Source organism: Typopeltis vanoorti, chromosome 6 (assembly GCF_054136105.1).
Source record: "Typopeltis vanoorti isolate ZY-2024b chromosome 6, IOZ_Tvanoo_1.0, whole genome shotgun sequence".
In the NCBI taxonomy this organism is placed as follows: domain Eukaryota; kingdom Metazoa; phylum Arthropoda; class Arachnida; order Uropygi; family Thelyphonidae; genus Typopeltis; species Typopeltis vanoorti.
The window spans coordinates 5,493,902-5,517,284 of NC_143554.1; the positions used below are offsets into that span (position 1 = coordinate 5,493,902).

A 23,383-nucleotide genomic window follows, 5' to 3' on the forward strand; every position below is an offset into this window, starting at 1 on the left:
TGTGAGCTGAGCCAGTCATTAATGAGAAGTTCCATTGGAACGATAAATGACACCCTGTTGTGAATGTGTTAAAACTAATAGTGAATGTTGTTATGACAGTTTCAGATGTTATGGAATTCGATTGAAGAGAATTTGCATTTCAACTCAACACTTGTCGGTTGCTTTTGTCTTTGGGTCGCGTGATCTTTTGTTAATACCACACCAGTCATATGCACGTCTTTATAGCTGCTGTCTTGTGTAAAACAAAATTCAGCTTGTACGTATTGTAACAATTAAAAAAAAAACATGAATAATTTATAAGCGTATAAAAGGATATCACCTGTAAATCGTTGAGGTGCCAGCAAAATTCTCAGACGTGCCACCTCTGGCACTAGTGCCATAGGTTCGCCATCTAGGGTTTACTGTATAAAGTGTTTATTGTTGAAAATTGTCTTCGTTTACTGCCAGGAAAGTGCATTTAAAATCATAAGTGTGCTATTCTCAAGCAGAGCAGTTTATTTTCTGGTGAGTTACATACATATGTAATGCTTTTTTTTTACGTAAAAGTTTATTTGTATTGTAATGGCCACTAAAACTGCAACGAAAGGGAAAAAACCAACATTGAAGAGGAAATTCATTTCTCTTGAAAAAAAAATTAAAATCTTGGATAGGTTGAAAATTGGAGAAAAATCAGAAGGTTGCAAGGACTCTGAATTTAAATTAATCAACAATTCGAACAATCAAACAAAATAAACATAAAATTCAAGAATGTGTTATTCCTGGGTCAATGGTAAGTGCAAAGTGCGTTACTCGTGTTTGCGATATTCTAATAGAAAAAATTGGGAAATCTCTAATGATTTGGATAGAAGATTGCACTCAAAAGAAAATTCCTTTGGATGGACACCTTATTAAGCAAAAAGCTCTCAAATTTTATAAACATTTAAAAGAACTTGATCAAGATTCTTCAGAAGAAATTTCTCAGCATGGATTTTCTGCCAGTAAGGGTTGGTTTGAAATTTTTAAAAAGTGGTTTTCTTTGTATAATCTTAAAATTCAGGGAGAATCAGCACCAGCAGATGTTGAAGCTGCCTGGAAATACCCAGCAGAACTTTTAAAAAATATTAAAGAAGGTGGTTTACAGTGCAGACCAGGTGTTCAATGCAAATGAATCTGGGTTATATTGAAAAAAAAAAAATGCGAAAATGCACCTATATTTCAAAAAATGAAAGATCAGTTCCTGGATTCAGTTTCCAAAGATAGAATTACTCTAATGTTTTGTAGTAATGCATCAGGTGATTACATGACAGAACCAATGTTTATTATCCGATCCGCAAATCCTCATGTGATGAAAGGGCTTGATAGGTCCACCCTACCTGTTTATTGGTGGGCCAACAAGAAGGCATGGGTTACAGCTAGCATGTTTGAAAATTAGTTTTTCAAGTGTTTTGTACCCAATGTAGAAAGTTACACAAAAAAAAGAATATGGACTTCAAAATTCTACTAATTTTAGATAATGCACTAGGCCACCCAACAAATTTAAGCCATCCGAATATTAAAATAACTTTTTTGCCACCTAATACTACTTTCCTTATTCAACCACTCGACAAAGGAATAATATCAACATTTAAGTCATATTATATTTGGCAAACATTTCAATTAATTTTGGAAAAAATAGAATCTAATCCAAACATGACACTGCCTGAAGTGTGGAAAGAGTTTTCAATATTGTTTTGTGTAAAAATTATTTCTCTGTCCATTAAGGAATTACAACCTTCTACACTGAACGGTTGCTGGAAAAAAATATGGCCTGAAGCAGTAACGGAACAAAATTTCATACCTCCAGTGGATGCCGAGCTACGTCGTATAATAAATGTTGGACACATTTTTGGTGGAGAGGGCTTTTGCGATATGGTTGAAAATGAAATTAGTGAATTAATCGATGGAGAAACAGATTTAAATGAGGAACTGGTACAATTAATAGATGCCTTCAAACCAAATGGCAAGGAAAGTTCTACCAAAGATTCTGATTGTGATGAATCCATTAAAGAATTCAGTTTAAAGAAATTATCAGAAGGATTGGACTTGGCAAGAAAGTTAGGAAGTTATTTTACGGATAATGATCCATCAATGGAGCGCTTGAGAAAATTCACGAGACAATTGGATATTTGTTTAGTGCCATATTATGAACTTAATAAAAAATTGCAACATAGTGAAAAGCAAAGTTTTATTACTGACTTCTTGATGACTAAAGCAGCCGAAGTATGCAATGAGAATTATACAAATGATGTCCAAGAGATTTCAAGTGGTGACGACCTCCAGCCACTTAAAGAGCATCTACAAAATGTTATAATATGCACTTTATTTTATTGTGGCTAAAACATTTATGCATTATGTGCAATGAAATTTATGTACAATTTGTAATTTTTATAATTTTATACCATGTATTTGTCATAGTTTAAGATTTCTTAACTTACATGAATTACCTAGATTAAATAAAAATATTGTTTTTGTTGGATATGTCATTGTTGTTTATATAATTAAAAAAAAAAAATTATTTTGGAACCTAACCCTACTTTTTCTATGTGATCTATGTCTTATATAACACGATTTATATAACGAGACATTTCTATGGAACCTAACATCCGCGTTATATGAGGGTTACCTGCATGTATAAAATTACAGTACAATCTTAATAATTACCAAGTTAAGGGACCTTAAATATTCAGATTGCTATTATTAATAATGAGCTTTATAATATTAAGATGTAGAGAACTAATTTCAAGTTTATATATCGAAATCTAACTTAAACATTCATGTTGTGAAAACAAAGTGAGTGTATATAATTAATAACTGATTCATTCAGATATATATAACTCAACATTTTATTAGATTTTGCAACTAGCATTATCCAAAGCAAACATGCCTTAAATACATAAGCATACTAGCAGCCAGAGCTGTAATTCACAGCCAGTAGTTACATGTGCTTCCGAAGAAGGATATGTAATATACTGTATTTCATGTAGATTTCATATGCTGTATTTGATATACAAATCAACTTTCATTTAGTGCTCTCAACAATTCATTCATCAACAAAGCTATTACCATGTGGAGTTTTTCCATCTCCAATATCTCAGGAGAATGTTAACAATATTACTAACAAGAATGTAAATATCTTTACATTCTTGTTAGTCTCACTGGTATGTCATGGCCAAGTAACCTGGATTCTTAGAATTTGATGCTGCTTTTGTGCTCATAATAAGACAGTTAATCCAATCTGTATTGTCTGCTGTGGCTGTAAAGTGCATGTGTTCATCTGGTTGGTTTTACAGGATGAAAAATCTGAGTTTCCAAGAAGAAAATCCTACTTCTGTATGAGACTAGCTAACTCATCTTGAATGTAAGATACTGACAAAGATTCTTTGCAGCCTAGATAGGATTTGAACCCAGATCTTTCCAACCAAATGGCATTGTTTGTGTCAAATGAGTTATGGAGACTCTTCTGTATGTTAAAAAGCAAATCTGAATTAATCTGAAATACTTTGCTGTTTTGGGATTTAAGTGATCTCCAGTTAAGTGTTCCATGGTTGTTATTGTACTGAAGATGTTGATACTCAGGCAAAACTTTTACAGTTAACGAATTTATTTCACGGAAGTTATTTCATTAAGTTTTTGTCTTTATTTTTTATAAACCTTCAGTCTTGTCACCCCTTTTCTATGACTCTGCAAGGACAGACTTCCCCCTATTAGCATACCCTGGTGCATATCAAATTTCCTTGGTTGATTCTGTTTTGTTCACAGTGATAGATATGCAGTTGTCCATTGTGAGAACATCAAAACTGTATTAAATTCCATGAGCCAGAACATGGTGGATTTGAAAAACATGCTATGTCCTCCAAACACTGAATTCATTGGAAGAAGACTCAAGCTTTACCTAAACATTTGTACAATGAAAGCTGTGAAACTTGCTATATTGCTCTAATCTACATAGATGTGATGTGATATGCTAAAGTTATTCTGTTTATGAGAAACTTTTCCTTAGCAGAGCTTGTCCTAATTAACATACATATTAAACATTGTTATGACTTTAGCATAGATTGGACTATGCTTTTCTACATTATTCATATCTTACTCCGATATTTGCATTATTGGATCTTTAGTTGTGTTTGCTTATCCCTATCTAACCCAATGGCTTTAAGAGGCCTTTTAAGGCCCACAACCTTCCAAGCATGCTTGGATTTCGTAACCGAAATACGAGGATAGAATGGTCACGCCTATGTCTCAAGGTATTCTTGGCTCTATCCCTGTGTGTTCACGAGGCCGGTTTGCCTGCTTGCGGGATGAAAAACACCAGATAAACTGGCGAAAAAACCCTACTGCCCGTACCCAAGACCGGCTAACTTGGCTATGGCTGAGGAAGATCCTTCAGCTCCTCGCGTCTCCGACGGGAATCGAACCCAGGCATATGGTTGCGAAGCGCAAAGCCACTAGGCTAACCGCGCGGACTGTGTTTGCTTATGCCTTTCCATTTTTTAACCTTATATTGATACAGAAATTTGTACATTGGTACCAATTTTTTGGTACTCTTGGTAAAACATTGGTGCTCTTGGTATGAAAATTTTATATGAAATAATGAATTTTATATGTTTTCAAACTGTTATTTGTCTTTTTTAATTAATGTTTATATTTCATTTGTTGTCTCTGTACACATCCCAGGAATTTAATGTCTTCTTATGATTGACTTCTTCAGTACTTGACTCTTATTTCATGCATGATTATTATTACTATGTTATTCTGCTTGGAGTCTGTGAATTCATTATGCGAGCCCATATTTTTTTGACTATCAACACTGTGCAATCCACTGTTTACACTACACCTACTAAACAGTAATTTTTGTTGAATAATAATAAAAATTAACAATGGAATGACACTTATGTAACAATAAAATAATATTTATTACTTGCAGAATTTTGGCTAAGTTTCTTAGCCAAGAACAACTGTCTTAAACTTTCACAATTTTGGGAAGTCAACCTCAATAACACTCCTTAGTCCTGTGTTTCTAGAATTAATCATTATTTATTCTTTGAATTTTGATAGTTGTAGATGGAGCTATTCCCCCTGCAATTAATATCATATATTGTTATGTGTACACACATTTTAAGTGTTCTGTTTTCCAAACATGCTGAACAAACTTCTTATCATTTTCCTTCATTCTATCCATCTCTGTTCTTTGGAACAAATCTCCCCATAATGTTTTCCCAATGAGTACAACCTCCAGTTCTTTAAGAAACATATCATTAAGTTACCTCTTTCTCCTTAATCATATACATGGCACTGTTATAGGTCCTGTGACCTTTCATGTGTATGGTCATAAAAAAAAAAAGCTGAAAGAAAAAGACCCAGAGGAAGACAAGATCTAAGTACTTTAAAGTGCCTTAGAAGTCCAAAATATAAGATCAGACAGTTTACTTTAACTACTATTAATTTAGTAAAAAATTGTTGTGTGGAAGTTAATAATTAATAAAAGAATAACAAGATATACTATCATATATCTTGTACACTCCTTGAGGGTACATAACAGGAATTTGTTCGTGATAATTTCCAGCACTGCATTTCAGTTGCCCTTCAGTCTTTACACCTTGTTCATAGTTCATCATATATACTCCTATCATTTGTACTTTATTTATTATTCATTTTCTTACTAATTACTCTTATACAACTTGCAGGAAAGGCCTCTCGTTTTTACCCTCCCTCATAAGAATAACTTTTTATTCAGCTCATTTAAACTCTTCATCAATTTCTACATTTCTGTCATAAAATCTCCTCTCCTACATGTTAAAATATGATCAATATGTTTTGTCAGGAGTGGATATTAGCTCAAATATAAACAGTTGCAAAATCATGAGAATATGAAAAGTACCCATGTTTAAGTTTGTAAACCTGGAAAAAGCATATAAGGTGCCAAGAGAAAAGTTCTTCCATATATTGCAATTATGTATTGTGAATGGGACATTACACAGAACAACCTATGCTTAATATGGCCTGTCAAATAATCTCATTATTTCCTGATATGTATTCTTTCCCCTCAAAATGGTTACATTATTATTTGTTTCCCATCAGCAATTTTCTTGAATATTAATCTCTTTCTTATCATGTCTCCAATGTTGAAACATTTTAAGATGCGTATAGCAAAGTATATTTAATTGAAATGGAGCACCCTTTTATATCAAAATATTATACGCCCACAGTTCATATAACTGGGGCTGGCAGATTGCCAAGAATATTCATTTCATGCTGAAGGGAAGAAAGAAATAAAGGATGTATGAATTCGTCACCAACACTCACAATTGTGTGCTTTATACGTAAAATTTTCCAACTGTTATACAAGCAAAATAGTTAACACTTTAAAAACTACAATGTTCATAAAAGAAAAGTTAATTTTCTGATGTATAATAATAAACAACTCGTCCACAAGATGGATTGGTTACCCTATTATCGGAATGGATTCTCCTTCTTCTGACATGCACAGAAGTGTCAAAGTGTCTCGCATCTGTGGCCTTACAGTACTAGGTTATGTTTCAAACAGGTTAATGAGTATAAATTACCAAAAACAAGGTAGTCATCAAAATAAGTCTTATGTATTAAAAGGAATATAAAGTTTGACATTTCTGGATTTTTTTTTATAGAGATTAAGTTAATGATCTTGCATTTGATTTGAAATGACTTAAGATTGCAGGACTAATGAATAAGATGAAATATCAAGGAAGAAGACATAATTAAATAAAAATGATAAGACATCATCAATTTTCTGATATATATATCCCCAAGGGATGTTCAGGCTACTATAACAGCACTACATGATTAAGTTTACATTATTATTAATCTCCTATCAACAATTTTCCTCCAAATCAGTCTGTTACTTGTGAGAACTCCAATATTGTCTTATCTAACATTTCATGCTTCTCAGGCACTACAGACTGAATCAGTTCACCTAGACTGAGTTTCTTTCCTGCCATCTTGGCATCAAGCACCTGTTTTGCTAATCTTTCCTCGCCCATTCTATTTAAATGGTCATTCCATTTTAGATTAGCTCTCCTGACACATTCTTGATTGCTAATAATGTCAGGTTCCTTTCTGATATCTTCATTTTTAATGATTCTGCCATTGATGCCATTGGTTCACTCCCCTAATTTTTCTCAGAACCTTCATATCTGTGGTCTCTAGTCTTTGATCAAGTGCTTTATTTCTAACTCAGTACTCAAATCCATAACTTAAAACTGGTTTGAACACTGGCTTGTATACTGCAAGTTTGGTGTTTTGGCTGCCTACCCGCCATACCAGCTTTGCTTATTCTGTTGTCTATTTCCAGATTTACCTTGCCATCTTCACTAAAAACTGTTTCTGAATAACTGAAATATTTTACTTGCTCTATAGGATCTCCATTCAGTGTGCAGCTGAAGTTTTCTATGCTCCTGCCTATTTTCATAGATTTTGGTCTTTTTATTGCCTGATTTTCATGCCATATTGTTACTGCTGTCATTCAATTCAGTTGGAGCAGAGGTGTCAAGCTGGTGGCCGGCAGGCCACATGCAGCCCACAAAGCAATTTATTGCAGCCCACAACACCTCAAGGAAAGATACAAAAAAAGAATGGTTGCTTTTTTATAATAAAACAGAAATATCGATTTAAACATTTGGTTTATTTTTTCGTGCAATATTTATAGTTACAATATGGATGCAACAACCTACTATAATATAATTGCAATAATAAAATTTATATCGCAATTTCAGTCCAATCCTAGTCTGATCAATCATAAACTATCAAAGTTAACAAGTATATTCAAAAATGATGAAAGACAATGAATTAGCAGTGAGAACCAGTTATGAAATCAGCTATTTATTGGCGAAACATTCCAAACCTTTTAGTGATGGTTCCTTGGTTAAGGAGTGCATGATAAAAGCACCCAAAAATGTATGTTCCAAAATGTGCAAGTATTTTGCGATATTTATTTGTCCAGAAATACTGTGATTGAAAGAATAACAGAAATGGCAGATAATCTGCGTGACCAGTTGCAAGAAACATTCGCAAACGTATAGTGCTTTTCAATTGCACTTGACGAAAGTTTCGATATTCACAACGTGGCTCAAGTTGCTCTGTTTCTTCGGTCTTGCGACGGCAATATGAATATTACTGAAAGTTCTTGGAAATGATTCCCATCCATGGAACCACTATAGTGGAAGACATTTATGATGCCGTGTGGAGCATTTTGGAAAAATACCAACTTCCTCTGAACAGGCTTGTAGCTATAACAACCAGTGGTGCTCCAGCAGTGACAGGCAAAAATAAAGGTTTTGTACCAAGACTTGCAGCAAAGATAAAGGAAATTTATTCAGACATTCCAAAACTGCAATCTTTCCACTGCATTATTCATTAGCAGATCTTGTGCTCCAAAGTATTGGAAATGAGCAGCATACTCAAGCCTGTGACGAATACTGTGAACTTCATCCAATCCATAGGCCTCAATCACTGGCAGTTTGCACAATTTTTTAAAGACTTAGAGAGTGAATTTGAAGGGGCTACTTTATTACATAGAGATTCGTTGGTTATCTTGTCATAAGGTTCTTAAAAGCTTTTTTCTACTTTTAGAGGAGATAAAATTGTTCCTAGAAATCAAAAATCATGATGTTGCATTTCTTAATGATCAGACATGAGTACAAATCTAGCATTCTTAGTTGATATTACAGGACATTTGAATGATTTTGATGTCAAACTTACAAGGAAAGATCAGTTAATAACACATGATGCACTGGCAAGTTTTAAATGTAAATTGGTTTTGTTCCAAAATAATTTAAAATAGAATATTCTGAATTACTTTCCTGTGTGTGAACAGCTGAACAATAAGATCAAAGTTTTACCTTTTCTCAATATTGTCCTGAACTAGAAAAGAATAAAGAATTATTTGATAGGCGATTTAAAGATTTTAAGGAGCAAGAAGAATAAGATTTTTCAATTTTTACAGGTCCTTTTTCCTTTAATTTCGAAAAAGCTCCTATTTGTATTCAAACAGGCTTGCCAGATGTCCCATATTGTACTTGTAGGGAGCCTAATATCCCGTATTTTAATGAAAAGATAAAATTATAAATATTATGTTAAGCAATTATAATTTTCAATATTCTTTTCGAATAATCCAACTTAAATGGATTTATAAGCCATAAAAACTGACAAATCTAAGAAATTGTGTTTACAGATTACGACGGCGACAGTTCCTTTCATTAGTCGCTTTTTATTAATCATTTTAGCATTTGAGTATAAGCATTTTATTTATAATTCTGTAAAGATATATTGCATTTGCTTATTTTCAAACAGTTCTTATTTGGACTTTGTGCAGTGCGGTATTGATACAGTACGTGGATGTTATTTCAATAATTATTAAAAAATATGAAGGTGCGATATATGGTTAATACATAAAATATATAATTAAAGGTAAATTAATTTTCTTTGTTAATTATGCAAAGGTAAATTAAATATTGTTTCTTTCCTTAAGCCCTTAACAATGCTAAAACAAAACTGCATTTTTTACGATGATTATTTGAAAGAATGGAATTTTATTGCAAAAGGAAAACATAACGACGATTGCACATGGGGGACGATCGGATATTACACAACACATTAACACTCAGGAACACAAATTGAGCATTTCGAGTTCCAGTTCCAAAAGTATTGAAACTTATTTTGTAAAACCAAAACACCAGATTTATTTTGTAAAACCAACTCACAAAAATTGTCCCATATTCAGAAAACCAAATATGGGAAATGGGTGACCCATGTCCCGTATATATGGTTTTCCAAAATTTGGCAACCCTATATTCAAATGGAACTTATTGATTTCCAAAATGATTCCATTCTAAAAGAGAACTATCAAGAAGTCGGCTTTCAAAAATATACACTTATTTAGGTTAAAAATATCCAAAATAAAAACGTTTCCGGCATATGTTCTATGTTATTTTGGAAGCACCTATTTATGCAAACAATTATTTTCATGTATGAAAGGTAACAAAACTGCCCACTGATCCAAGACTAACCGACGTCAATCTTCCTGCTATAATTGAAGGCAGGACCAGCCTTAGGGGCCCGGGTGCAAGAAACCTTTTGGGGCCCTAAAATATTTTTCAAAGATAAAAATTAAAGGATTCTAAATAAACGTATTGTAAAACCTCTTACCTGCAAATGATTTTAACACAGGAAAACAAAAAAAAAAACACAAAAAATATCATACGTTTCTGCAAATGTGTACCGACTGTACCCACTCGATCGTGGGCCCGGGTGCATTGCACACACTGCCCCCCCGAGATGGGCAGCCCTGATTGAAGGTCGTATGCTCTCACTCTGAGTCTAAATTTTGAAAAGCTGGTTAACAATAAATGTTGTCAAGTGTCGGGAAAAATAAAATACTACATTTAAATTACTTAAAATTACTATACTTATATTATGCAAATATATATATATATATTCTAACTCGAAAATGTTATCATTTTCCCCAAAAATATTTTCATTAACATTTAAAAAAATTCCCCAAAATATAGACTCATCCCCCCTCCCCCAAAAAAATAGAAGTATTGTATTTCAACCCAAACACAAAAAATTTCAAACTAACAGGAGGCTCTGTAAATTTTTGTGATGGTTATTATTGAGACTTTATACTTTTTTAGACTGCATAAATATTTGATTTATTCAACACATACATACATACATACATTTTCAAGGCCCACCTTTCCTATTGGGTTGCCCCAATGGTCACGATCCTCTGCCACCAAGTTTTGATAATGATAAAATGATACGTTTATTTTTTAAGGGTCTTGCCATTTGTTCATGCTCATAACTTTTTTCAGACCCTTCTTCCGTGGCCTTGATAAACTGTTTTATTCCTAACCCAATTTTCTGATCCATGAACTATGCTTATTGCTAGTTTAGTGTATTTGCTTATTTCTGTCATATTCCATGTAAGTTTATTACTATGCTTTCTACCATTCCAACACTTTGCTTTTTCTGTTATCTATTTCCATATTTAATTTGGCATCTTTACTAAAAAATTATGTTGATATAGCTAAAATTTTTATTTGTTCAGTTTGTTGAACAAACAAATATTTCTGAATTATATAAGTGAAGTAGATATTAGATCCAGCAGTATTTCAAAGATGAATGTAGAAACTAACTTAAGGGCCAAAGCTGTGTATAATTGAGAGAGACCTCCACATAGTCTTTAAAGCAGTGTTTCTCAACCTTTTTTGGATCATGCCCCACATCAACATCTCAAAGATTTTAATGCCCACCTCAATGTCTCAAAGATTTTGATGCCCCCCCCCCCCCCTCTAGCATAATAGTCAGCCAAATTCTGAAAAAGTATAATATAAATATATATAAATATGTGCATGTACGTTTTCTAATTTCCCCCCAAAATATTCAAATTGCCCCCCCCCCCCATATGAGGCGTACACCCCACGTTGAGAAACACTGCTTTAAAGGAATGCAGAGAACCGACCAAGACTTCGGACCTAATGTCCAATCCTCACCTTCTTGTGGTATGCCCTGTTAGGTATCTACCTGTATACTGAACGAACGAGGATGGGCTGGCAATTTGTGATTTAGCCGACCAAATTGTATTCTTATTGGCTTAAACCACAATATAAAATGATGGTACAACATGACAGAATTTCATGCGTTGGTGCATCGCCCGGTTAAACAAGGCCCCCCCCATTGTTTTTGCCAGGGAACTAGGGCGAACAGCAAAAAGTCGGCTACTGGAACAAATCCTGAAACACACCTCAAATCAACATCAACAGAGTTCAAGATCGGTACTATCAACATAAGAAGCCTGAATGGCAAAGAAATGGAGCTAGCTGAGGAATTTGATAAGTACCAGATCGACATAATAGGGGGTGACTGAAACAAAAAAGACAAACTGGTGAGATTTTTCTGAGCAATAAATGCAAAATTCAGGCAATAACAATCAAGGAAAAGGAGTAGCTATAGTATTCAACACTAAAAACAAGGCTAATCTTGAATGGCAAGCAATATAAGTAAGTGATGCAGGCAAATATCAGAATGGAGAACTGGACAATGAGACTTATTGTGCTTATGGTCCCACAGAAGGTTCTATTCTAACAGAAGGTAGAAGTGTAGGAATTTTTTGAGGCTTTAAAGAAAACAACTGACACAATGAAAAAGGAAAAGTTGGTTCTTGTTGGGGATCTAAATTGCAGAGTAGAAAATGATTGTCAGACATACAAAAATATTTTGGGAAAATTTGGAGAAAAAAGCAAAGCTAATAATAATGGAAAATACCTTTTGAATTTCTGCTCAGGACATTGACTGGTTATTACTAACACCATGTTCCAGCATAAAAATGTGCACAGATTCACATGGAGAGAAGAGGCCAAGAATAAGAAAAAGTCTCATCGACTATGTTATTGTTGACAGTGATGTTTCCCATTGGTGCAGGACATCAGACTGTACAGAGGATTTGAAATTGAAGTGATTACCATTTAGTCTTGAGCAAGATAAAATTGAATTTCATATTGAAAAGAAGAACATGTAACAAAGTTTTAAAGCGAATAAAAGTTGAGCAGCTCTCAGATGTGAACTGTACACTAAAATATATAAACATTATTCAAGAAAAAATGAAAGAGATTGAGAACAGGAACCAAACCTTGGAGATTCAGTGGCAAGCCCTGAAGAAAACATTGATTGATTCATCCAGAGAGGCATGTGGTGAGGTTGTCTACAAGAATAGAAAAATCAGAACTCTGTGGTGGACACAGGCAGTTAAAGAGACGGTGAAGGGAAAAGAAGAAAGCATATCAAAAGTTCGTGGCAAATAATTCAGCTTGTGCTCTTAGATAGCTAAACATGTAAATCTAGCTAAAGAAAAGTCATGGGGAAGACTGGTAAGAACGTAGAAAATAAACATCAAAAAGGTGGCAAAATATTCTGGAGGCTGTTGAAAAAGCTCAGAAATAGAGGAAAAGTGCTGTAAAATGAATTACAGATGATAAAGGTGACATGAAAACTGGAGAAAAGATATCCTTGAAGTATGGAGTAATTACTTCGAAAAATTGCTAAAAGAAACAATCAGTGACAGCACAGTGGTAAAAAATTCTCAAAAGGCATGCAATCAGGAATACATGTTTATACTTGAAGTAGAAAAAATCATCAAAGCCTGAAATGTGGAATGGCAGCTGGGGTAGATGATATTCGACTAGAAATGCCCAAGTATGGAGGTATAAAAGTCTTATAGTGTTTGCACTGCATAGTTCGGAAGGCCTGGACAGTGGGATGAATTCCAGATGATTGAAGTAACCATATATAAAAAGGGAAATGAAACTGAATGTTAGAATTACAGTGGTATTTCTCTATAGAGTGTTCCTGGTAAGATTTATGCAAGTATACTTGAGAAATGGTTGAAAAGCATTGTGGAAGGGAAGCTTGGTGAGGAACATGCTTGATTCAGACCAAATAGAGGCTGTCAGGATCAGATTTTCACCTTATTACATATAGTTGGAAAATCATGTGAATATAACAAAGATCTGTAATTAAGTTTTGTAGATCTGGAAAAGGCATGTGACAAGGTCCCAAGAGAAAAGCTATTCAAAGATCGACAGTTGTATAGTGTCAATGGGCATTATATCAAGCAATACTTAGTCTTTATTTGAGTCAGCAGTTAGAATTGAAGGAAGTACAGGAGGATGGTTTAATGCTAAATCTGGTGTGAGACAAGGATGTACATTATCCCTCTCTGTTATTCATTATCTTTATGGATCACATTATGAAGGAAAGTGGTATGAAACCTCATATCACAATTGGAGATTATTTAAATTAAGGGGATATTAAATCCCACATTGTTTTAAAACCGAATAGGAAACTCAAGGATCGGAATCAAAGAGTTTCATGCCGAATATAGTAACTATAAACGTATCAGCGACTACTAGCGTAAGCGTGCTTTAGCTTATTTATGCCGATATATGCACTCGTATAGCAGAGTATATAAGTTCTTTTTGCTATACCCTTAGTATTATACTTTGGTCTAGCTACTCACTGATGAGATCTCGATAAAGATCGAAACTGGTCTAGGTAGTAACCTCCCACCATAATGTATAACATCATACATCTCCTAGGAGATGGGTTTTACATTATGGAAAATACTAAGTATAGTGATCAGAACTTTCTCCACTTTTGCAACGAGTTGCCCTAGTTGGTATACGTACTTGAACTATGTGCTTTAGCTTACGCTAGTAGTCGCCGATACGTTTATAGTTACTGTATTCAGCATGAAACTCTTTGATTCCAATCTTTGAGTTCCTTAGTCAGTTTTAAAACAATGTGGGATTTAATATCCCCTTATAAAGAGCCAATAGGCTTCATTTCGGCGATGTAAAAACATTATTTAAATGTTTTTACATCGCCGAAATGAAGCCTATTGGCTCTTTACTTTAAACAATTGGAGATGTTAATCTCAGCTTTTTACTTTATGCGAATGATGTTATATTTCTAAATAAATCCAGTATATGTCTGCAAGATTCCCTGACTAAATCGAATAACTGTTGTAATAAATTTACTTACTGTGCCCAGTTATGGGCACCAGGGTTTCTTTGTGATGGGGAGGAAGTGGAGAGGATCCAGAGACGAGTGACCAAGATGATCGCAGGTCTGTGGAATGAACCTTATGAGAATAGGTTGAAGATTTGTGGGTTGCAGAAATTGGTCGATAGGCGAAGGAGGGGTGATATGATTGAGACATTCAAATTACTGAAGGGTTTCTATAAGATTAATCCAGAAGATATTTTTGAAAATAGGACTGGTGGTGGGAGGACTAGGGGGCCATTCATGGAAGCTGGGCAAGAGTGTGATTGACAAGGGTGTCAGAGCTAGGTTTTTTACTTGGAGAGTGGTGAATGAGTGGAATAAGCTTCCAGAGTCTGTTGTGGGTGCTATGACCGTGAATGAATTCAAGGCAAGGTATGATAGATACTGTGTGAATGTCGAATAGTTGTTCTTGACATGATGTTAGGGCCTCCCTCGATGAGTCTGCCGACTCCTTGGAGTTGCCCGGAATAATAATAATAATAATAATTTGGTATGATGGTCAGCAATAACAAGACAAAGACAATGAAAATAGGCAGAAGCATTGAAATATCAACTGCATTGTGAATGGAGAACCTATAGAACAACTAAAACATTTCAGCTACTTAGGCACGATTTTTAATGAAGATGGTAATTTAAATATGGAAATAGAAACAGAATCAACAAAGCTGGCATGGTGGGAAGTCAACTGAATAAATTTATATGGAATAAGAGAGAAATTATAGGAAATTAGAGGAAAGAAATTTTGTTTCAAACTGGTTTGAACACTATTTTGTTTAGAACTGGTTTGAAACAAAATAGTGTTCAAACCAGTTTTAAGTTATGGATTTGAGCATTGGGTTAGAAAGGAAACACTTGAACAAAGATTAGAGACCCCAGATATGAGAGTTCTGAGAAGATTAGGGGCATGAACAAGTGGCAATATCATATTAAAAATGAGGATATTAGGTAAGAACTTGACAATTTTAGCATACAGGAATGTATAAGTAGAGCTAATCTCAGGTGGTATGGTCAGTTAAACAGAATGGGAGAGGAAGATTAGCAAAACAAGTGTTCTCTGCCAGTTGGCAGGAAAAAGACCCAGAGAAAGACCATGGTATAGGTAGATTGATACAGTAAAAAAGTCCTTAGAAGACAGAAATATAAAATCTGATAATGTTGGAGTCTTGACAAGTAACAGACTGATTTGGAGGAAAATTGTAGATAGAAAATTTTTCCTGTATACTCCTTGAGGGTACATTTCAGGAATTTGATGATGATGTAGAAACTATGAAATTTCATAAAAATAAGTTGATGAGTATGCTTATGGGAATATACTCACTGGCATTCACTAGTTGCCTTAATGTGGACTTTTAGAAAATATAGGTGCTGCTCAAGTGTCTCTGTATTCGCTTTCTATTAGTCCATTTAATAAGGTTTCCCTGGCCAGATAGCTGTTTTCAACCAGTTGGTTCTCCTCAGAGACCAGGCAGAAATTTTAAGAGAGCAAAAACTCCTGTTCAGTACTAAAGAACTTGAAATGTCAGAGAGGTGTATTTTTCGTAAGCGAACTCTCACTTGGTGCTTAAAAGTATTTACTAAAATAAAGATCCAAAAGGCTTCAGTTCGGCGATGCAAAATTATATAAGCAAAGTGATATTAGATCCAGCATTGTTTTAGTAAATGTTTCTGAATTTTTTTGAGAATTTTTATGTTCCTGCCATTTTTATAATTTGAAATTTTTAATTCTGATTTTCATACTAATCTTTTTGAAGTTTCTACTCTATGTAATTAGTCTTGAAGACCTCTAGTGGATAGAAGTATAGAGCTGACTTTAATATCTCTGATTGTGATATCAGGTTTAACAACCTCAACCGCCATTATGGATCAAATACGCATCCTCATATGCTTCGTATCCATCATATATTTCATTGTAATATCAATGGTGTTACAATTTTAATATGCACTTCGCCTCCATGATAAACTTGATGTCTATAGACGTCTTGGCCGGTAGCATGGTTAGCAATCTGTATAAAGGATAAATAATTAGTGTTTGTCACTTTATTTCAAAACTTCCTGTATATCCTTACTGCTAACTTGAAGTACAGGCCAGGAAGGCTCTCCATTTACAACACATAATTGCAACATACTGAAGAACTTTTCTCTTGACACCTTATATGTTCTTCCCAGGTCTTCAGACTTAAATACAATTTTATAATCTCATGATTTTGCAACTGTTAGTTAATATCCTAATATAATAATTAGTTAACTTTTAGTTAATATCCACTCCTGACAAAACATATTTATCTTGACACAGCTTATCCTCCTCCCACATTTCTTTTCCACAAGTTTTCTTAGCCAGTTCTCAAGTATGCTTGTGTAAATCTTAACTCTCAATAAAGAAAATTCCTCTATAATTCTCTATTTCACTGTTGTTCTTTATAGTTTTCTTCTTTACAGATGGGAACTATGATCTCTACTTCCATCATCTGGAATTCAAAATCACACTTTCTATATTCAGTTTGAAATTTGGTTCTGGATATTTTATGACTTGTCACCTTTATTATCTTTGACTTTTTTAGTAGTACTCTTTCCTCCATTTCTAAGTTTTAATTAAATGACTATACACATAAAGTTAGTTACATAATGACATAAAGAATTTAATGTAAACTGCTGATATTTCATGAAGAGCATCTCATCACATCATCATATTGAACACATACGACAAGAACTGAAGCTAATGAAGCAAGAAAGAATTGAACAAAGCGACAGAACAGAAATACTTTGTAACTTTGTTCAGTTCTTTCTTACTTCATGCAGCTTCAAATTTTGTTGTGCTCACTTCAGATACTTGTCATGAAATCTTAGTGGTTTGCATTTAATTTATGTTCTTATGTAATTTTACTTGTATAGTGATATACTTATGTGTAACAATTACGGTAGCATTAACAATCAAATTTCTGTGTCCCCCCCCCCAATAACCTCCACATTATTTGCTGCTTCTCAAATGTCTTCATATGACTTAATTCACTTCATGTTGGAGTTTAAATGGAGTATTGACAGCACCAGAAAAAAGGAGGCAGTGTTCACTAGGCTGCCTCCACACCTGCACCTGGCCATCAGACTAGAAACAGGAGGGCCTTGATTCATCGCTCCATAGTACCATTTTCCACTGGTCAGTTGTTCAGTTTACACTCTTTGCATCAGGCCATACAAGCTGCCTTGTTCTTTGTTGTGATGTTCGGCTTGTGTGCTGCTGCTCGTCTGTGGAAATCCAGTAAATGGAGTGCTTTTCATATAATATTAGTGCTCACCATTAGTGGTGTTAGTGGCACTCTTTCATTCATCATGGATGGTCTGTGCCGATTGTAGCCAGGTTTGCTTGCCACCTGTTTTAATACTCTCCTGTTCCTGTTAGTCATTTTCAGCAGCCACCCCCAGGTGTTTTCCTGCACTAGTGATGCCAGAACATCTCCATTTGTTGATCACATCACCAACCATTGATTTTGGATGCTCCAGTTGAGTGGCAATGGAACATATGGACATGCCACCAGTGTGACAGCCCACAATGACACCTCTCTCGAAGTCACTGAGTTCACGTTGTGTTGCCATACCATCTATATTCAACTGATACAATGACATACTGCTTCCTACTCTATCTGTACTCTGGTTTTTATGTTATCAACAAAACTGAAATTTTCCATAACTTCAAATAACAGGGATGTCCAGACAGTTATTGGTAGATTGTGTGTACACACACACACACACACACACACACACACACACACACACACACACACACACACACACACACACACACACACACACACACACTTGACCCTTGAACAACTCAGGTTTGAATGCATGCTTCCACTTATTGAAGGTTTTTTTCTTTTTTGAATAAATACATTGGAATTTTTTTTTTTTAGTGATTTCGACAATTTGAAAAACCTTGTAGATGTAGAAATATCGAAAAAATTAAGAAAAAGTTAAGTATGTCGTGAATGCATAAAATATATGTAGATACTAGGCTATTTTATCATTTACTACCATAAAATATACATAGATGTATAAAAAAGTTAAAATTTATCAAAATTGGTGCATTCTAAAGCAGTGCTTTAGAATGCACCAATTACAGAACTATTGCATTAATGAGTGTCATCTTGGCAAAGTACTGATGAAAATACTAACAGAATGCCTGAAGGCACATATGGAGACACATCTTCTGGATGAGCAAGCCAGATTTCGACAAGATCGAAGTACAGTGTAACAAATACTTGCACTAAGACTAATAGCAGAGAAAACTCGAAGAAAGAACAAAACAGTATATTGCTGTTTTGTGGACTTCCAAAAAGCATTTGATAATATTGACCAAAATATAACATGGGCTGTCTTGGAATCCTATGGTGTGGACAATAAATTGATCTGCCTGCTGAAAGGTATAAACAGCCAAGCACAAGCAAAAATCAGGATAGCAGGTGAGACTGGAGATTGGTTTGCCACTAGTCAAGGCACAAGACAAGGGGACTCAATAACACCAATCATCTTCATCACACATCTGGGAAGAACACTAGATAAGATTAAAGAAGAAGGTGGAGGCATTTCAATAAATGGCATGAGATTAAACTACCTCTGCTTTGCAGATGACATCATCCTGATTGAAGAAGATGCAGCAAAGCTGGAACAGACATTGCAAACACTATACACAGAAGGAAAAAGATATGAACTAAATGTCAACTTTGAAAAAACTAAAACAATGATATTCGGACAACAGGAGTTACTGAACAGAGTTACGATAGACAGATTTCAACTGGAAAATGTGGAACACTTCACATATCTTGGATGCCACATGACGCATGACTTGGACTCCAAAAAAAGAGATAAAAATTAGAATAGCCAGAGCAACAACTATTTTAAAAGCCATGGACAAAATATGGAAGAGCTAAGCTATAAAGATGCAAACAAACTGCGCATTGTAGAAACCTGTTTCTTCAACAGCATGCTCTATGGATGCAAGGCCTGGGTACTCCTGAGAGAATCTGAAAAGTGGATATTGGCATTTGAGAGGAAGTGCTAAAGAAAGATCTTGAGAATAAGCTGGATACAGAAAGTGAACAATGAGGAAATCTACAGACGAATACAACCAAAAGAAAACCTGATCCAGAAAATAATCAAAAGGAAACTACATCTGTTTGGCCATATATGTAGAATGAATGATGAGAGAAAACTAAAAACGTTGCTGTTTGGAATAATTGAAGAAAAGAACAAAAAGAGGAAGATCAAACAGAGAATGGTGCGGAAACTCTATACACAAACTGAGTCATCTTGCACAAAATAAAATGCAATGGAAGAATCATATCAATATGGCATCAGACACCTACGGGCATTGGACCCATGGTGGTTGATGATGATGATTAATCATAACTGCATAAAATAACTTATTAATTAGTTAAATTAAGCATAAAATAAAAATTTTATACCAATTCATTCATTAGTGTATATGCTAAACTACTGCAAAACAATTGTATTGATTGCACTAGGCTACCATAAAGCAATCATATTGTTGCCTCTTCATTATCAATGCATGAATCGTTATACCTGTAAATATATATGAATAATTTCTTTTTCACATTATCCTTTCATTTTTGATGTCTAGTATTAATAATATGTATAACATGTACAGTGTTTTGTATCATATAAGACAATGTTGATGTAGGTACTGACAGACATACGATTCATCTTGTAAACATACAACGTAAACTTACGGTATTGATAAATACAGTACATTTCTGTAAATGTATTTTCATTTCTTTATGATTTTCTGTAATAACATTTTCTTTTTCTTTAGTTTACTTTATTGTAAGAATATAGTATATAATACATATATACTGTACAAAATATGTGTTAATTGACTGTTTATATTATCAGTAGGGTATTAGTAGTTAAGTTTAAGATTTTCGAACAACATGGGGGGGGTTGGCACCCCAACCCCCACAATGTTCAAGGGTCACCATAAAAAGAAATGTAAAATGTGTATATATTCTATACTATAAAATGATAAGCTGAAATTGGAAACGGATGTAACGTCGGCTTGAAACAGATAGGCTGTAACGTTTTTGTGTAACGTTTTTGTCAGTTATTTGAAACATTTTAAAACTCAGGGGTTACCCTGAGTGTCATCTTCAAAATTTGAGTCCTCAGGATTCAAGGAGAACCAGCCTACCAGTCCAGAACATGGGGGGTTGGGTGCCGTAGGTATCAGGGGGTGGAGCCCCCTAGTGTGTGTGTGTGTGTGTATATATATATATATATCATCATCATCATCATCATAATGCTAATTACAGATATAGACCATATTGGTCTGTTCTGGTCTAGTCAGCCTTCTCTTTCTATTTGGTTTATATTTTATTATTTATTTAGGATATCGGGTGTTGGCCATTCGGTTTACATGTTCTATCCATTTTTGCTTATAATTGTTTGTAGTTCTTTTTAATTTTGCTTGTAGTTCTTTTAAAATATCTTTGTTCTTTTTTTAGTTTAATAATGTGTATTTTGCAATTCTTCTCATGAATTACATTTCACTTTTTTTTATTCTTTGTTTATCTTGTTAGTTTATTGCTCAAATTTCACTGCCATATAATAATGTGGGAACTGCTAATGTATTGTATTTTGTTATTCCGGGAAATTTCTATACCTGGATTGTTTAAGGTGTTCCACTGTGTTAATATTTCATTAATATAAATATTGAAATGTGTTGTAGAGAGAGGGCATCTGTATCTTATTCCTTGGTTTATTGATTGTTTTTCAGACATTTTTTCATTTATTTTTATTTTTATTCAATATTGTATGTAGTAAAATGTTAGGTATATTTATTCTTTGTAATATATCAAACAGTATATATCTTTTTACTTTGTTAAATGCTTTTTAGTAATCTATAAATGAAAGATCAGTTTCTAAATTAAATTCTCTTCTTTTTTCTATAGTAGTTTTGAACAATAACAACAGAAAAAATATGTATGTCTCCTATCCTATCCTTCTCATCTGTCTAGGACAGGTTGAGTCCCCTCTTAATTAGGGGTTCTTTTCTCTTCCATCATCTATGTCGATGATGATGAGGCCGAATGAACTCTTTCCACTTCTGTCTGTCCCGGGAGAGTCCGAACAATTCTGTCCAGTTTGGTGTTACTTGTTGTGATTTGGTTTTCAGGTCTTCTTTTATTTTGTCTATCCATCTAATTGTGGGCCGTCCTTTGGATCTTTTACCTTCCATCGTTGTATTCAGGGCTTTAGATGGTAGTCTTTCTGTTCCCATTCTGGTCACATGGCCAAACCATCGCAGTCTTCTTTCTTGGATTTTGTCTATTATTTTTATTTCTTGTTTTAGTCGTTTCCTTATGTCTTTGTTTCTTACTCGATCCAACAGAGATACTCCAAGTAATCTTCTTAGCCAACCCATTTTAGTAACTAATAATTTTCTCTCTTCAGCCTTTTTACTTCCATAGAGGAGTATTGCGAGGACCATTGTTTCATAGATTCTTACTTTTGTTACTTGTTAGATGTCTTTTTTTGATGTCTCTTGACTTCCATATTTTATTAAGTCGTCCACAAGTTTGGGATGCTCGACTGATTCATCTGTTTATATCTTTTATAATTTCACCATTGTACTCAATAACTCCTCCAAGGTAGGTGAAGTTTTCTACCTGCTCTAGATTCTTGCTATCAGTTTCAATTTTCAGATTGGTGCTTCCTTTTCCTATTTGCATAATTTTTGTTTTGTCCATATTTATGTTTAATCCAGATTTTATACACTCCTCCTTTATTTTATCAGAAATTCACTATAGATTTTCTTCTGTGCTTGCAAGTAATGCAATGTCATCTGCAAATTTTAAATTTGTCATATTTTCCCCATATATTTTGATTCCGGAGTCTTCATTGTTTACGGATTGCATCCCTGTCTTACTCCACTCTCAGTGTGGAATCAGTTGGTTAAGGTGTCCTCCATTCGTACTGCACTTTAAGATTTCTCATACAGATTCTTTATTATTCTTATGGTTTTGTTGGAAATTTCAAATTCTTCCATAGTTTTCTTCTATGGATTGAATCAAATGCTTGACGAAAGTCTATGTAATTTATGTAGCAACTTTGGTTGTATTCTAGTGTCTTTTGTATTAGCTGTCTTAAGGTGAATAGTTGATCAGTTGTGCTTCGCCCTGGTCTGAAACCGGCTTGTTCTTCTCCTAGTGCCAGTTCTATATATGGCTTAATTTGTTTTTGGAGTACTTTCGTAAAAACCTTACTTGGAATACTGAGGCGGCTAATGCCTCTGTAATTATTGCATTCTGTTTTATCTCCTTTTTTTGTATATAGGAGTTATGATTGATTTGGTCCAATCAGTAGGCACTGCTTTGTTTTTGTAGATCCTTTCAAATAATGTTTTTAATGGTTCCTTTCCTGCTTTTAAGAATTCTGCACATATTTGATCAGTGCCAGGTGCTTTCCTAGTTTTGATTTTTTCTATGCTGTGTGCTATTATTTCTTTGGTAAAGATATTTGTTTTCTCTTCCATTTCAGTGGCTGGAATCGTAATATCCTGGGAGCTGTTTTATTATATAAATCTTTGAAGTATTCTTCCCACCTGGCCATTCTTTTTATTTTACTTTCAGTTAGTTGTTCCTCTTTGTTTTTGATCATTATAATTTTTCTTGTCCGTGTCTTACTAATTTGGTCTATTTGTTTATATAATCCATGAAGGATATTTTCTTTTGATAGCTTTTCTGCCATTTTGCATTTT

The 23,383-nt window shown here is 34.2% G+C and overlaps 1 protein-coding gene across 2 annotated transcripts in view; it reads left to right on the forward strand.

Moving 5' to 3' along the window:
- LOC150105259 (leucine-rich repeat flightless-interacting protein 2-like) overlaps nucleotides 1–23,383 on the forward strand; it is a 308,848-nt gene that overhangs the window by 13,848 nt on the left and 271,617 nt on the right. The gene's annotated exons all lie outside the window — the stretch shown is intronic.